Genomic DNA, 16,170 nt, shown 5'->3' with positions numbered 1-16,170 from the left:
TGTTCAACGTTTAACGAACACCTGGTATCACTTTTTGATAGTGATTCTTAACACATACTCATGATTTAGTCAGAATTATACAATCCACTCTGTTTTTAGCAGGGATTTGCTATGATTATGCAAAGAATTTTGTCACTCTTATGTTAGAGGAGGTCATAGATGATGTATTACAAGATTCAAGGTTTCAAAATACACCAAAATCAAGCTATACATTTGTATATTGAGTACATTTGTATATTAATATGCTTAGAGGGGCACAGGTGGCGCTGGTTGTTAAAGGCACTGCCAGTCACCTTGCAGAGATACATGTGTTAGGATGTTTCCATATTAACCTCGACCCGTGAAGATTCCGCGGTAGAATAGGTCTTCAGCAACCCATGCTTGCCGTGAGCAGTGACTAGGCTTGTCGTAAAATGTTTGTAAACGGGATCGGGTGGTCAGGCTCGCTGACTTAGTTGATGCCTGTCATCAATTGCGTGGATCGATGCTCGTGATATCAATCACTGGATTGTCTGGTCCAGACTCTATTATTTACAGAATGCCGTCATATAGCTGGAATATTGCTCAGTGCAGCGTTAAACAACATACCAGCCAACCAACCTTATTTACCTCAAATCTAATGTGAGAAATGGTTGAATAACAGAGTTAAAGAGTATTTAAACCTGGCTGTAGTGGTGGCCATATTTAAAATATGAAATACTCACAATGCATGCTTCGTGACAATGGGAGGGGCAGTGGGGTAGTCAAGTATACGCTCGTCATGCCGAAGACCTGGGTTTGATTCCCCACATGGGCAAAATGTGTGAAACCCATCTCTGGTGGCCCCTACTGTAATATTGCGAAAAGTGTTGTAAAACCAAACTCATTCACTTCTTGACAATGGTTAAAATGTGATATTAGATTGTTCAGTGTGTTTGAAAGTAAAGATACAAACAAAACCATCAAGTTTGTCAAATTTCACAGTCATCAATGCAAAAATAGCTGAATGAGTGAGGCTATTTTCAGTGTTGGTGCCATGATGGCCTTGTGTGGAATTCCTTCACCAAATGTCATCACCCATCAAAGCAAAGTTTCATCTCAGGCCTTGTGATTTCAGAGGTAAGATGAGTTAAAATAAAAATATTAAGGGAGACCATATTTCAAGAGAGCCCACTGGTACACAAGAATAAGGACATACCTCTATTTTGTATTATTTTTAACATCTTTGACTTGGGATGCCACTCAAACATAAATTATTTTTGTTATAATTTCAAATGAATAGTCAATATGGAAATTAAGATCAAGGTCCATGTCAAATTAAGGCCAAACATTTTTTACTTTTCATTTCATGAGCCAGCCATACCAACTGAAAAGCAGCTGGAAAAGAATTAAATCAAACATAAAAGTGTTTATTATTATAAGTCTCCCACTAGTCATATAGACCCTCTTATACAATATAAAATGTCATGTATAAATACCATGTCTACATGCAGTTTTAGACCCGTGAAGAACCGGGGTAGAATAGGTCCCCAGCAACCCATGCTTGCCATAAAAGGCGACTATGCTTGTCGTAAAAGGCAAGTTACGGGATTGGGTGGTCAGGCTCGCTAACTTGGTTGATGCATGTCATCGTATCCCAATTGCATGGATCGATGCTCATGATGTCAATCACTGGATTGTCTGGTCCAGACTTGATAATTTACAGACCATCGTCATATGGCTGTAATATTGCTCAGTGCGGCTTTAAACAATAGACAGACATGCAGTTTTAACTCCATGGAAGAAGACTTTCTTATAAATAAATGAATAAATGATTGACATAGCTATTTATTTTTATTTCAACTGACTTTGTGTGGATAAGCTGGAATAAATCCATTAAACATAAAATTAAAGAAGTTTGACCTTTTATAGCCCTGATCCCCCCAGGTTACAAACCAAAGCGACACAGCTGTAATATTTCTGGGAACTGCCTAAACAATGAATGGGGGTGGTCGGATAGCCTAGTGGTTAAAGCGTTTGCTCGTCACGCCGAAGACCTGTGTTCGATTCCCGACATGGGTATAATGTGTGAAGCCCATTTGTGGTGTCCCCCGCCGTGATATTGCTGGAATATTGCTAAAAGCGGCATAAAACCATACTCACTCACTCACTAAACAATAAATGAAGAAGTTGAGGAATTCTCACCCCACATCTAAAATCATACAATCAGTGATCATTAATTATCCCCCGCCCTAACGAAGTTGGCGGGGGATATAGAAATATGTTCCGTGCGTGCGTGCATGCGTGCGTGCCGAAATCGTTTCTGGAGCATAACTCAGAAACCGTTAAATATTTCTCTTCGAAAATTTGCATGTCTACCAGACTCATGCTGAACTGGTGCCATTTGCTATTTAGAAATTTTATAAATTTTTCAATTTTTTTTGTTTCCATGGCAACAAGTTGGACTTCTATAAGGGTGCTGTTCGTTTCCGGAGTGTAACTCAAAAACCGTTAAATAATTTCTTACAAAACTTTGCATGTTTACCAGACACATACTGAACTGGTGCCTTTTGCTATTTAGGAGTTTTATCAATTTTTATTTTTCACGTTTCCATGGCAATAAGTTGTACTTAGGTTCTACAGGGGTGGTGTTCGTTTCCAGAGTGTAACTCAAAAAACGTTAAATACTTTCTTACAAAACTTTGCATGTCTACCAGGCACATACTGAACTGGTGCCTTTTGATAAATAGCACTTTTAGAAATTTTTATTGTTTATGTTTCCATGACAACAAGTTTGATTTAAGTTTTAATATAGGATTGGTTTACTTAAGTAGTATAACAAATAAACTGTTAAATATTTCCTTGCCAAACATTGCATGTCTATATGTAAAGCGCATACTGAACTAGTGCCATTTGATATTAAGGAGAATTAGAAATGTTTATTTTAGAATTTCCATTGCAGCTATTTTGACACGGGCTAAGAGAAATGTTGGTTACCTGGTTTGGGACCATAACATGTTAAAATGGGCGAGGGATATAGATGACTTGTTCCTATTCATATTGTCATTGTTTGTAGCTGATTATTGTGGGTTCTTTTTTTTTCAGAAACCGTCCCAAAAGGTTACCATAGTCACATCTTCCCAAGTGCTCCAGAATGGCTAGTCACTCAGCTAAGCATAAATTAGACAGCTTTAAAAAAGTACGAATGAACTGTAGAAAGAAAATGACAATGAAGAAACGAACATTCACATGTCATAAATGTAAGGCTCATTTCAGAATAGAAACATATCTCATTAAACACATGAAGGAATGTCCAGGGTCACAGCAGGAGATGGTGATTTGCCATCTGTGTGGGAAAGCTTTCCCTGACCGAGCAGGCATTGAGAAGCACCTGCGAGCCCACACGAAGAGCCCTTGCTGCTTTTGCACAATGTGCAACAAAACGTTTGCTGAGTTCGAAGACCTTGAGGCTCACATCAATGTCTGCAAAGTCCTGAGATTACGAAGAAAGGAGATGAGGAAAGCATTCATCAGAAAGCATCAAATTTTTAAAAGGTTAGAACAAATTGAGATTATGTCTGAACATGAAACATCGAATCAAATCATTGTTTCACATGATAAAACTGTGGATGTTGCTGGTGGGTATGCAGGAGATGTGATCAAAGAAAAAGAGAATGTTGATATGAACAGCACCATCAGCATGAACTGCCAGCATTTGGACGACAACAGCACCATCAGCATGAACTGCCAGCATTTGGATGACAACAACACCGTCAGCATGAACTGCCAGCATTTGGACAACAACAACACCGTCAGCATGAACTGCCAGCATTTGGACAACAACAACGCCGTCAGCATGAACTGCCAGCATTTGGACGACAACAACGCCGTCAGCATGAACTGCCAGCATTTGGACGACAACAACACCGTCAGCATGAACTACCAGCATTTGGACAACAACAACACCGTCAGCATGAACTACCAGCATTTGGACGACAACAACACCGTCAGCATGAACTGCCAGCATTTGGACAACAACAACACCGTCAGTATGAATATCATTGAGTTGAATGAGAACAGCACTGTCAGCATGAATGACCATCAGTTGGACAAGAACCCCATCATCATGAATGGCCAACAGTTTGACAAAAAGAACACCATCAGCATGCCTGACAAGCAGTTGAATGAAAGCAGCACCGTCAACATGCCTGACAAGCAGTTGGATGAAAACAGCACCGTCGACATGAATGACAAGCAGTCGGATGAGGTCATCATCAACATGAACGACCATCAGTTGGATGAAATGGATCTGAAATCACATGACAACCTGGATGCTGATCTAGATTTTCTGTGTGAAAATTGTGGACTTCAGTTTGAAAGATGTTCAAGTTTGTTAGAGCACTACCAGGTTCATAAGGCCCCCAAATTGGCAAGTGAAGATGACTATAGACATGTGGAAGAATTTGATTACAGTCTGTTCTTTGGTGATGGGGATCTCAAAGAAGTTTCTGAATTGAAATCAGGGCCAAGGTTGTGTGTTGATGACATAATGGATTTATTGAATGAAAGATCTGTTGTACCCACTGGGGGAAGGAACACCATGTCATCAGAAACTGGATTGTTCCATGAAGGAAACGGTGGTCAAGACCATACAGACATGCTTGAAGATCAAATGGTTACAGAGAATCTATGGGCAAAGGATCAAGTTGAGTGTTTCAGGCCTAATCAAGTTAAGCAGCAGAAAGTGTTTGAGGTGTCCGAGGTTTATGCTCTGGATTGCGCATATCATGAATGTGGGGGTTGGAAGTTCACAAAGTTGTTGAAGGCTGACGACCAGTGTGAAACCAAAACCGCTGACGTTGCTGTCCCTTGGAATGCTGACAATGATTGGACATCCATCTCGGATCCCAAAGGACATGATGCAACCATCCCTGTTCCCAATGAATGTGATCAGACCATCTCTGATCCCAGTGAATATGGTCAAACCATCCAAGATCAAAATGGATATGATGCAACCATCACACATCCAAAAGGATATGATCAAAATATCCCAGATTCAAAAGGATATGTTGTTACCATGCCAGACCCTAAATTGCATGAAAGAACCTCCAAGGATCATGCAGGATGTGACAAAATCTTCTCACATCCTGAAGGATATGTTGTTACAATCCCAGATTGCAAAGGGTATGATGAAAACAATCCTGATTGCAAAGGATATGACAGCATGTTTGATCCTACAGGATATGACAATACAATCAAAGATACCAAGGGAATTGATAATACCAACCAAAATTCTAGTGGATATGTTGTTACCACCCCAGACCACAAAGGATATGTTAATCATGATGCTGAATTTGAACTCATCATCACCTGGAACTCTGACAGTTCATCTGTGTATTCAGAAAATGTCAATATGGACAAAGTCTGCAGTGAAGAAAGACTTGATGCAGATGGACATTATTTCTCAAATGAAGCACTGTCCTTTGATGTGTGTAGTCATGATTTGAAACCAATGAAGGATTATAATTTCGAGGATGTTTTTGAAAAGTTTGTTTCTGACAGAAATTCCAAAAAGAGTGTTGAAATTGATGAGTTCACTGATACCATATTCGTTTGCAGTTACTGTAGAGAATGGTTTGTAACAGATCCTGACCTTAAAGACCACTTACTGCAGCATTGGGACAATCCAAGCTTGAGCAGTATTGGTAAGGAGCATGGTCATTCAAGCATAAGTAGTATTGGTAAGGAGCATGGTCATTCAAGCATAAGCAGTATTGGTAAGGAGCATGGTCATTCAAGCATAAGCAGTATTGGTAAGGAGCATGGTCATTCAAGCATAAGCAGTATTGGTAAGGAGCATGGTCATTCAAGCATAAGCAGTATTGGTAAGGAGCATGGTCATTCAAGCTTAAGCAGTGTTGACTCAGTTTTAAGCGTGATCCCAAATGGATCTTTTGACACAAATGTGGACCTTCTTCAATCCTCTCAGTTCAACTCATTTGAAGAATTTTGGATTTCTGATTCATCTACCCAAGTTCTGACTGAGCAATCAGAACAACCGGCTCAGGAGAATCCAAGGGAAACTGAGCAGGTAGAGCCAGTCGATTTACGTAGACACTTCAACACCATAGAACAGAACACTGATTGTCACAGTCAGTTGAAGGTTGATCAGATCACTTACTTAGAGACCTTGGACAACATAAAAATCACATGCCATCAGTGCAGCAGATCTTTCAAGGAGGATCACCTATTCTGCCACGACCCATGCTTTACCAATAAAAACAAGGACCTGGATGATTGTGGGATTTGTCATCGTAAGTTTTCTTCCTATAAAAGTGTTCTAACACACATGAGAGCCCACAGTGAACTGGCAAAACCCAACAGATGTGCCCTGTGCCCAAGAACCTACATGAATAAGGCTGTGTTGGATGTGCACTGTGCGGTCCATGCCTTGGAGAACCAAGAGTGTCACATCTGTGGTAAGCTGGTGAACCCCGCCCTGTTGAAATGCCATGTAAAGCTTCACGATAGGGACGAAGGGCAGCAGAGGTCGCTGCAGTGTGTTGTGTGTGAACAGGACTTTCAGAGCATGGCCTCTTTGGCCTCCCATCAGTACTCGGAACATGACATGCAGGATGATTCTGTCACTGATATCATCTCGTGCTACAAGTGCCCCCACTGCAAGGAGGAAATGCAGCACAAGCCGTTATTCATAGCTCATGTCGCTAGTCACACCGGTGTCTTCCCATTCGAGTGTAGCCAGTGCATGGAAGGCTTCTTCTACAAGACTCTGCTCAATGTGCATTCAATTAAATATCATTCTGTGCCTTGAAAAATTGTTAAGTATTTTGAACATTTTTGCATGGAAACAAAATTTGCAGTTAGAATTTGGGTTATCAATTTGGTGAAAAGGACTTAACTGTTCTCATTTGGCTTCAACTAAATTGCTGCAAGAACAAATTAATGCGACAATACAATTCTCTCTTTTTTGTCCCTTTATGGTTTACAGAATACAAATAAAGTTTCATTTGTGATGAAAACCAAAGTACTGAAATGTGTTCAAGTGATCCTTCATTAAAAGAAGAGACCTAAAGATATAACCTGACCTATCAGGATGGATAAAAAGATTGTTTTTGGCTTGAAATTTGAAAACTTAGAGGATTTTGTTGCCCATACATAGGACATTATCTAATTTTAATCCATTGTATTTGATACATATTAGGCCTGATTCACTTGATTATTAGATCACCACCAAACACCCTGCCTAACATTATTTTATTGTTCCTCCATTCTATAAGTACCAATACCTTTACTTCATGAAAGACATGACATACCTAGCCCTACCAACCATTCTTGATACATAGGAATCATGTGTCAAATATCCACAGATGCCTTGATCAGTTAGCTTACAGTAAAATATTTTAATATGGGAGCTAGTGTATTCTGTAATCGACTTATCATGTTCCTAAGTTACTTTCAAGTTCATAAATTTTGCCGTTTTCATTTTCATTCCAAGGAATATTCAGTTAATCTATATTGTGTAGGGGTCTCTGAGTACATCCCTGATTTTGAGCTATTAGTTCTATCAAATGTTATTTTGTTGTCCTCTGGTCATTAATGATACTGTTTATCTTCACATTTGTTATTCATTGGTATGTGGGGACACAAGTGGCCCAGTCCTCTAAGGCGCCGCGATTCGCTGTGCAGAGTTGCGTCCCTTGAACACGCCAGAAACCTATGATTGTGGGTTCGAATCCCGATTCGCCCCAATTATGTTTCTAGGTTTGTCAGCACCATACCCGTGCTCATGGGTTTCACCAAAATGGTAAACGTCCGAGACCTGCATCACTTCGGGCTTTCCTCCCACATTAAGCTGACACAGCGTGATATAACTGGAATAATGGTAAAAACGGTGTTAAACCCAATTCACTCACTCACTCATTGGTATGTATCAAATACCTCCCTGTCAGTCTGTATAAGGAGCTCAGATGTGTAATAAATTGTCACAATAAAATATTTGTGTATATTTATGGAGAAGTAAAACATAAAAAATTAAATGCCTCTCAAATTAATTTGTGGCATTCCTCATGTTCATTATTGTATGTATGGAAAAGACTCAACTCAAACACAAATGTAGGTGTTATGATGGTTATATAACAAGCATTTTAACACCAGGCTGATTTGGTAGGTAAATACATTTCCAAAGAAAGTGTTGTTTTATTTTACATGTATTTTATTGAACAGCTGTGATCAGTACCAAAAGTCAAATCAAAGGACTTTAAATGACATTACATATTTTTGTTATGGCTCATTTGTAATGAGGACTGTTACCCTGTTATCTGTTACTTGTGACCAGCTCTGTGGTCTAGTTGATAGAGCGTCTGCCCGGTGAGCAGGTCCGTGGTTCAAACCCCAGTCTGAGGACTGTCCAAATGGGGCATCCATATTAAACTGCAGCATGGTATTTCAGTGGTCTAGCACTATAAAAACGGCATTAGTCCTGTCAAGTACAAGCAGCTACACACAGACACACGTGCACGTCTGTCTGTTTAATACATTGTTAAACCTCACCTGTTAATAGTAAACAAACCCAAACTTCCCCTGTGGCATTTGTTGAGGTAAAAGCAAGATGCAGATATCATTGTTTGGACATTTCAAAATTGAAACCAGTGTATTCTGTAGTCATCTTATCTTATTTGCAAGTATTGAATATGTTGTTTCTTTCAAGTTCATCAGTTTTGCTGTTTTCATTTTAATTCCAAAGAATATTCAGTTAATCTGTATTGTGTTATGGTTTCAGTAAATCCCTGTTTGCTTGTTGTGATGGTACTGGTTATCTTCACGTTTGTTATTATCTTGTTATGAAGTTAATACATACGAGCGAATCTCTCCCACCCAGTCTGTATAAGAAGCTCAGATTGTGAAATAAATTGTCATAGTATGTTGTGTTGTCATCATTTTGCTTGAACTGATTAGTTAGTGAGTTAGTGAGTGAGTATGATTTTACGCCGCTTTTAGCAATATTCCAGCAATATCACGGCGGGGGACACCACAAATGGGCTTCACACATTGTACCCATGTCGGGAATCGAACCCGGGTCTTCGGCATGACGAGCGAACGCTTTAACCACTAGGCTACCCGACCGCCCCCTTGAACTGATTAAAGCTGTGTAGCACATGTGGTGTTTGCCTGGGGCAGGGGTGGCCCAGTCGTCGCAGGCTGTGCAGAGTTGTGTCCCTTGGGAAACCTATGACGGGCTTTCTTCCTCCATTATAAACCGGCATGCTGTAATATAACTGGAATGCTGTTCAAATGTGGTGTTAAACCCAACTCATCCACTCCATGGGCATGTGACTTTGTTCAAAATATGCCTCTGTTCTCACATTCTCACATCAGTGAGTGGGTACCCAGTAGGATGAAGGACGGTTAACCTTCTAGCACCCAACAGGCAAATTATGATGTACACCCTGTAGTGTATGATATTGTCTCGGGGGGAGGAGGGGGCACGGGTGGCCCAGTCGTCTAAGGCGCCGCGATTTGCTGTGCAGAGTTGCGTCCCTTGGTAACGCCAGAAACCTATGATTATGTTTCTAGGTTTGTCAGCACCATACTCGTGCTCGTGGGTTTCACCGAAGTGGTAAACGTCCGAGACCTGCATCACTTCGGGCTTTCCTCCCACATTAAGCTGACCCTCTGTGATATAACTGGAATACTGTTAAAAGCGGAGTTAAACCCAACTCACTCATTCTGGGGAGGCTGGAAATGATCTGGAAACAGAATGCCAAGATGGCCTCTGTGGTTAAGTGAATAGAGCATCTTCCTGGAGAGGATGTCGGTGGTGAAGGATTGGTCGGTTCGAAGTCTGAGTGAGCATCATGCTGCACTGGCATTTTATCGTCCCAATAAGTGAAATCATATTGAAGGTGACATTAAACCCCTTTTCACTTCACCTTTGTCACTTGACAGTATTTCAGTTATATCACTGCATGTCAGCTTAATGTGGGAGGAAACCCCAAAGTGATGCAGATCTTGGACACTTCCACTTAAATGAAACCCATGTATTGTGCAGCCAAACCAATGATCATACTCAAGTCATATTTTTGATTCAAGCCAAGATCCTGGCATGTCCATGGGAAGCAACTCCGCATAACAAATTGCAGTACCTCCGCAGCTGGTAAAAAGGAATGTGTCCAATTAATTTGAACTACACATGGACTCGTATTGAAGTCAATTTCTTGCTTAATGTCTACACTGGTCTCCAATGAAATGCACACAACGCTGAAAAGGATCAAATCAATTTTATTGAAAAACATATTTTGCAATATTTTACATAATGATGAAGGTTATCAGAAGCAAATAAAACATATACACTTACAGTGTATTACAAGATAAGGCTTGTGTCTCCCAGAAACTGTAATCAAAATATCTTCTTTGTACTTAATAATTACACTCACATTCATATAATCCAGAGCTAGCAGTATGCTTTGAAACATAGAATATCTACACGAAATATTTACAAGCAAGTTCTATTACAATCAAGTGCGGTTCAATTTACAAAATTCAGCTGAAGACTTTTCATGGTGTCAAGATAATTTTTATTTCCATTTTGGGCTAAAGATGACTTACAGCCTTGTTTTACTTTACGTTGTGCAGTGTGTGGGTTATGCTTGGGAGATGTTCAAATTGCTTCTTGGTGTGTTGTTTGATCCCTAAGACTAGAAACTGATTTGAAAGTAGAGAGAGTACTTCTCACTGACCGATGTATACTACTCAAAATAGGCTTATCTTCCCGAGGTGAGGGAATTACTTACAATAGAAGTCCAGTTTCCACTCTTGCCAAATTAGGCTGGACATCCCGAGTTTCAATGCATAGTCTAATCAAAATCAATTAATGGACTAGACATCCAGTTTGTAAACATGGATTTCAAAATACAGATCTCCGTCAACTGCAGGTTTTGCTAAGCATGTGTACAACTGGGTGTCAACAGATGTTTTCCAAATCTTTTCATGTTTCTTATCAAGGTGCTCACATGATTTGATGCACTTCGCGAGGTAAGACCTGTTTTATTACAAAAGAGATCTTGCCATTTCGTTTGAATGAATTGCATGTGCCATAAAGGTGGAATCTGATTGGTCAATAGGAGGGACATAACTCTTAATAGCCACGATTGGGCCACGAAATTCAAGCCTAGTTCAACAAGGGTGGAAACTGGACTTTAATTGTCAGTTAACGCCCCTGGCCCAAGGAAGATGAAGACACTAAACCACACCCAATTTTTGTCCATATACCTATAGTTCATCTATCAGGGCTGGTGGGCATTGCAACACACAGCCCTCCAACCGTGGGTGTTCTTTCACTTCTTTTGAGTAGTATAGATTAGATATTACTTGTGAGAATTCATCCAGTGAAGCCGTGTTAGCGTGGAGTCATGGGTACAAAGATCAGTACCACTGAAAATCTGCAAATGATATTCAGCAAATATTGTCAATAATATTGTTTTTCTCATCAAGTGAGGATCACAATGAGTACCATTGAAAATATGTAGGGAAGATTTGGCAAACCTTGTTGAATAACATGTTTATCACGTCAGGTGACCTAACAAAGTTCTATTCAACGGCAAAGATACGAAAGAAATGGCAATATTGTCCGAGACAAATATGTTACTTGACAAGGAAAGCCATATATTGTTCATACACTATGTATTTTCTTAGTCTGAATCACAGTGTCAATGAGGCCAACTGAAATAAGTTCTGACAAAGTGTTCTTTCACTTAGCTGTGTAATAATAATTCACTCCAGTAGAATATCAATATAATTTCAGATAAACATAGTATTTCAACACTACATAATAAATCAAGCTATCCATAGTTCAGGACAAGCAGAGTGATGATAATAAACAAAGTGCAGAAAACAATTTGTCCAAAACTGATCACAAACTTACATCTGGTTTGAGCACAGCCATAAAGGAGATTCATTACTTGGGTCAGATGTGTACAATGTTATCCCAACAATGTTCTCCAACCTGACACTTTATGAAACAGTGCACTTGACCTGCATGTACAATCATGGACTACAAGGGCACCTTGTCCGTGGGTTCCCCTTGCGCCAGCTGTTGACAATATATGCTGATATGGTATTTGTGGAAGTGAGTTTTTGGCTGAACTCTAAAACAGACAGAGGAATTGTGACAGTAAAATCAGTGTTCCCGTTTACCAGTAATTACCAGTTTTTAACCGTTAAAATTAGGCTTGGACCGGTAATTCATGTGACTGCCAGTCCCTGTGGACCAGCAAATAAAGTACCTTATACATCTTTGTTGTTGAACAAAACATTGGTGATATTCAGATAAGTATATTTTTCGAACAAAGTCAGCTTGTCTGTTACCATCAGGGTTTCCCGTTGTCTATTTTTTGTGCAAGGAAATATCATTTCGCTTTGCTTTGAGGTTAAATATATATTTGTAGTGACTTAGTCTCGAAATACAAAAAAAAACACGAGAAAATTGTGACTGAACTTTCTGTGAATGACGTGTAGATCTAACTAATTTACTTCAGAGATGACTTCACTGCATTTATTTGTTGAAAGTTGGGACTTACAAAAATTAGAGGGGACTGGTGTTGCCAGTCCACCAGGACCGACAGTTTCAAAACCCAACGGGAACACTGAAAATATGGAAAGCTGCAAGAGCTGTAACTGAATATCACAATACAGTTCTGTCAAATGTCCTGAATTACTTACAAGAGTTCCTGTTAACAAGGTTTCACAGAAGTTTGGCTATTTAATGATACAGCCGAGAACTGAAGAGAGTACAGTTAATTATGCGCTGTCATTAGATGCATGTACATGCACAAAAGTCTTAACTCGGTAATATACTCCACAAAAGTAATAGATAAATCAGTTTTAACATTACAACATTTAATAGCACTATCAACCTGGAAACAGCTCACATAAATATTTTGGCGGAAAGGATAATCAGTAATAAGTTAAGCGTTCAACCATCTAACTTGGCACGATTATTTCTGGCTAAACAAGGTACAATATTTTGGCTGTTGACAACTGTTAGATAGACTCCCAACTAAGTATCAATGTAGCACCCTGAAAAAACACTCTCCCTGCGATTCCAACCATGTAACCTGTCACTCAAAATACCTCATGCAGGTCATTAGAAATGATAGTGTGGCGAAATTAATACCCCTCGTTTGGTTTAAACTACAAACATGGCCTAATAATCATGACACCACCCTTCTCAACTGTCCACCCTGTTGTCTAAACATCTAACGCCATCCCATGGAAAATAAAACTGAAATCTATATTGTGTAAGCTGAGATATATGTATGTTATATTTATGGATTGGCTTCCAATATAGCATTGTGGGTTAAATGGCCATTATGAAGGTAATAATTTACAGTAGTTGGTTAATTGGTCAATGGTAAGATAATGTCCATTACAATTTGGCCAATTTTGGCCATTTGTTGTAACTAAAAACTTGATTCAGCTAATATTTTACTAAATTACATACCCTTTATCATGTTTATTGAAAAGAATTTTGTACAATCAATAAAAAGTTACATGGAGCATACTGTACTGAAAGATTGAGGGAGCAGACAATTTTATCCCCTCGGGATTTTTGCCTGAAAGGACAGCGTACCAGTATTGTATATCGCAGGCTGAGTTGACATTGCAGTGGTAGGAAATAGTCAAGCAGAGCATGTTGTCCTGCACATGTATCAATACCCGAGTGATAGGTGTTTCCGCATGCCCCAGTGAGGGAGTTGTATCACCAATTTGAACAGTATTTCAGTGATATCATGTCTCAGCTTAAGGTGGGAGGAAAGCCTGAAGTGATGCAGGTCTTAGATGTGTACCACTCTGGTTAAATCCAGGAATGCTGGTATGGCGCTGACAAACCTAGAAACATAATCAATGAGAATCAGGGATTCAAACCCATGATCATAACTTTGGGGCAGGCCTAAGGGACACAACTCTGTGAAGTAAATGGTGGTGCCATAGGCAACAGAGCCATCATGCCGAGTTTTGTGGGGTATACTTGCCACAATCGCAAATCATTCTCACATCTTTCCGGATTGGTCAATGTTTTAAGTGTCCCCTAAATTCTTTTGGCTGGCATAATATACTACTCAAAAGAAGTTAAGAACCACTCGATTCTTTAATTTACTATAGTTAATCTGTTATGGCCATGAACATATGAAAAATGGGGAGGTCCTTAACTTGGTTTAAGTAGTTTTCATCACCATAATACACTTAACATACCTCAATCAGTCTGCCATAAATCAGCTTGTTCTTTAGTAACTGCTTATGGCTTGTTGATATTCATATGCAATATCACAAACAGGAATCATAAATTTTACATTAAATTCAAATACAAGCATTACAAAACAGAATTAATCAATTACTAGATTTTTGCCCAAATTTTCTTTAAAAGTCTTGTTTGTTTGTTTGTTTGTTTGTTTGTTTGTTTGTTTGTTGTGTAACGCCCACTCAGTAATATTCCAGCTATATGACTGCTGGAAACATTTGAGTCTGGACCAGATGATCTAGTGATTGATATCATGAGCATCAATCTATGCAATTGGGATACAGTGACTTGTACGAACCAAGTCAGCGAGCATGACAACCCAAATCCGTTTGTCTTCTCTTACAAGTAAAGTCGAGGCATATTTTGAAAACAATTGTTGAACTAAATCCCATTCTCCTAGGACTAGCCATCTTGCTGTTTAGGAAAGTAATGAAAAATATTCACTTAAAATACAACTGACGAAAAGGTATTGATACCAAATGGGCAGGGAAGAAAATCTTTCCATCAATTTATCATGGACCATAATATTTGAAACGAGAAAAAGAAGATGGATTTTGAAACTTTCAAATGCAAATTCACAATGATCCTAATTGGTAATTTTCTGTTAGTACAACAGTAACACATGAGCTTCTATGGAAATTAATACGTTTAGATCGAATCTGGTTTTCTACCATTACCCTAACTAGAGCGCTTAACGGGCGAGTTCACTTGAAAAATACATCAGAACAATGCAAATACCTACTAACAGCAGTCATGATTGATGTTTGCAAGCTTAGTACTGGGTACCCTGGAAATCACCATCAAATATCCAGTGTATTATCTCCATGCTATCATTATAAATACCCTCAACCCATTCGGCACCAAAGTTTGCTTCAGAAGTGACCATACCTCCGAGTATGGATCAAAATGAAGAGATGGTAGTAAACAGGGCCTCATTCCAAAATGCCATCTTAGCTTAGGCAATTGTAATTCCCCTACTTTAACATAGGCTTACGACAGTCATAGGCTAAGATCGCTTTATGAAACAGGGCCCTGGGTATTTTTTCAAACGTATTATAATCTAGATCAATCTCATTAAAATCAGATCTTAGTTTTCGCTACCGCTAAACAAAGACCTGAGGACATCCCATTAGTGTTCATGTCAGAACGACCTTTCGCAAACTTTGACCGATCAATGAAATGACTAACAAGAAATCGACATTAGCCAATCAGAAGGCACCTTTCTCGAGCTTTACGACACTAGTTTCAAACTGGCGACTACGCTTCGAAACATATTTTGACGTATTCTCAATTAAAATTTTTAAAACTGATAAAAAGAACATTCTGGAATGGCTTATAGATGGCCTTTATTGTATGGATATAATCATAAAATCCGTAACTGTCGTTCGGAATACCCTCTGTTAAATATTTCGAGGTTGCATGATTGGAAAACACATTCCTTGTGTCACTTTCTTGATCTGGTAAGCGCCGCTCTGATTGGTTGGATGAAAGGTCGTTCTGACGTGACCCGTAATGGGATGTCCTCAGATCTTTGTTTAGAAATTGGGAGAACTAAGATCTGATTTTAATGAGATTGAATCTAGATAATCACGGATGGTAGGAAACAAAATGTAGAGATAATTGTACCTCTGAACCTGTCCAAACCTTTGCAGGATATGTATTACATTTTATTTTAAGGTCATGGAAATTTTTCAATAACGATTCTCATCTTCAAGGTGTGAATTTATTTTGAGGGTGATCAGTATGTTTTTTCTGACCTGTATACAATATCTACTTTAACCACTATTTTTTCCCAACATAGTAGTCTGAATAATTTCATGCCAAATAAAACATATCTTAAGCTATAACATGTACAAGAGCTTCTTTTTATTTATCTTTTATTCATTTCTATTTGT

General features: G+C 39.1%; 1 pseudogene; it reads left to right on the top strand.

Moving 5' to 3' along the window:
- Positions 1-1,046: 1,046 nt before the first annotated feature.
- On the top strand, positions 1,047-6,790 carry LOC139449663 (uncharacterized; annotated as a pseudogene).
- Positions 6,791-16,170: the final 9,380 nt, after the last annotated feature.

The sequence above is a fragment of the Haliotis cracherodii genome, unplaced genomic scaffold, assembly GCF_022045235.1.
Source record: "Haliotis cracherodii isolate W230 unplaced genomic scaffold, xgHalCrac1.p SCAF_8, whole genome shotgun sequence".
Classification (NCBI taxonomy): Eukaryota; Metazoa; Mollusca; class Gastropoda; order Lepetellida; family Haliotidae; genus Haliotis; species Haliotis cracherodii.
Note: the sequence above shows the minus strand (reverse complement) of the source record. Positions and strands in the feature narration are given on the sequence as shown.